At 31.3% G+C, this 2,500-nt stretch overlaps 1 long non-coding RNA gene across 1 annotated transcript in view; it reads right to left on the bottom strand.

The window, feature by feature from the left end:
• The window catches only part of LOC137617858 (uncharacterized), a 12,182-nt gene that overhangs the window by 1,104 nt on the left and 8,578 nt on the right, over positions 1-2,500 (bottom strand). The gene's annotated exons all lie outside the window — the stretch shown is intronic.

Below are 2,500 nucleotides of genomic sequence, written 5' to 3'. Positions count from 1 at the left end.
AAAACTAGTGATATGGAGATCAGAAGAAATAGAAATGGTCGTTGGTCAAACAACGAAAAGGGAGAAAGTGAGAGTAAATAGTTTGGTGGCTGCCACTTTTCACAAGACTTTAAGTAAACAAAGGGTTTCTGCCTTCTGGCTGGTGGCTTGAGAGAGAAACCACAGAATGTGAGATTTCTGGATCACAAGTCTGAAAGTGATACGCGGCTATTGATAGCTCCATAGATAGTTACATTTTTCACGTTACCAAACTCGTAAACTACCAGTTGACAGAACATAGGGTATTCTGATTTTCTTACTCAAGAAATAGTAGAATGTCTGTCCATTCATCATCTAAAAAGATTTTAAATATATCTTCTTTGATTTACTGGTATAGATTTCATTTCCTTTAACAGGTGTTTTATTTCTGTGGGATAAATTTCTTACGTTCCTTTGAAAGCTTTTTTAAGATACCCCTTTTTCGATCCTAGTCAATGTAGCAATTTCTAATACAAATATTTCTAATCGTTATCAACGAATACCTCCCCATTCATTTTACATCTATCTATACCGAAGCTGGAAAAAAATTATCCAAAGACAAATAAAGGAACTATGAAGTCCAACTGAAGGATATTTATCAATCTTGCAAGCATACCAAAATCAAAATAGGGGAAAAATATTTCTCCATTTAAGTATGAACAAAAAGGTTCATATACATATCGACTTTTATTTTATTTTATACGGTAACTCCTCCATAGTAATTCATTAGATAAGGGGTGGATATGCTAGCGAGTACTATGTTTTTTTCCTTGAACAAGCCTAAAGTGCAAAATAAAATCTTGTCCTTATTATAAAAATTTTATATACTTATGGGGAAGTATTGAATTAAAAGCTCAAGATAGAAACGACTGGCGAAATCTAACCGAGGCCCTTTGCGTCAATAGCCGTAGGAGGAGATGATGATGATGATTATCACTAGGATTATGACTTGACCAATAATAATAATAATAATAATAATAATAATAATAATGGGGATTAGAAATTTACAGTTGTATATCGTTGTATATATAATAAAATCACAGGAACTCTCGCATTTTTTTTTCAGTGCTTCTTCAGCCTAAGAATGAAAAAAAAAATACAATGGTTCGTAGGTGAACTAAAAATATATGCAAACTACAAGAAAAAAAAATACTAAACAACCAATGTAGTAGTCGAAATTAAAATAGCAGAATAAAACGGGAAAAAAGCAGTTTTCCTACAAGTGAACAATCGTCTTCATATTCAAATTGCTAGTTACTGGACAACAAGATAGTTACTCAATTACCAAAGTAGTAGTCAGAGATAAAATGGCAGTTTAATAAGAAAAAAAAGGCAGTTTCCTACCAAGTGAATAGTCCACTTCAAATTCAAATAGCTAGTTACCGGGCAACAAAATAGTTGCTAAACTATCAAAGTAGTAGGCGATGATAAAATAGCAGATTAAAAGGATAAAAGGAAGTTTTCAATAAGTGAACAATCGTCTTATATTCAAATAGGTAAGTACTGGGAAATAATACAGTAGTAGTCAAAGTTAAGATAGCAGATTAAAAAGGAAAAATGGGCTGCAGGTGAGATCATTTAGGAAGGAACAATCGACTTCACATTTAAATAGCTCAATGATATTCACTATTTTTTCTTAAGAGAGCCAAAAGTTTAGAGCATACCCAGTGTAAGCTATATAAGCCACATGGATACTCAGGACACACACACACACACACACACACACACACACACATATATATATATATATATATATATATATATATATATATATATATATATATATATATATATGGTAGTTCACACAAGGAAAATTAAAAGATTATTTATTATATAGAAATGCTCTACAGTTTCGTCCGCCACTGGACTTCTTGGAGATTTATTATGAAAAGAATAAATACACACGTTTTTACATACAAGAAAGGCTTCAAATCATAAAAAAGAATATTATTACCACCCAACAGGCAACAGTTACTTATCACGAGGATAAAACCAACCGATGACAGTTGAAATTACAAATTAACAGGAGAACAAGTAATAGAACCTTCGACAAGCACTTAAGTAAACACAACAAAACAAAACTATTGAATAACATTTTCAAGTTTGTACTGACACTTTAAACTGTGTAAAATAAAAGGATCTAATTCATATATAACTGGAGATGAATCAAAACTCTCATCCTTGCTATAAAATATACACGCTGCTTCACAGACATTTCCCTCTATAAAATAGGTGTTTTTGAACAAAATATGTGAATGTTGCCAATCAACTGGATAATTACTTATACTTCTCTCTTACTTTTTTATTTGTTCTTATTTTATACTTATAATTAAAACTTCGTTTATCAAATTATTTCCCAGATTGACCAATATAAAAATTGCCACTTCTACATGGCATCTTATAAACTATTCCTTCATTACTGTCAGGTGTGTTGCAAATTAGAGTTCTTCCAATGGTATTTCGATAAGAGAATGTAGCATTA

The sequence above is a fragment of the Palaemon carinicauda genome, chromosome 24 (assembly GCF_036898095.1).
Source record: "Palaemon carinicauda isolate YSFRI2023 chromosome 24, ASM3689809v2, whole genome shotgun sequence".
Classification (NCBI taxonomy): domain Eukaryota; kingdom Metazoa; phylum Arthropoda; class Malacostraca; order Decapoda; family Palaemonidae; genus Palaemon; species Palaemon carinicauda.
This window is presented reverse-complemented; position numbering and strand designations above follow the sequence as displayed.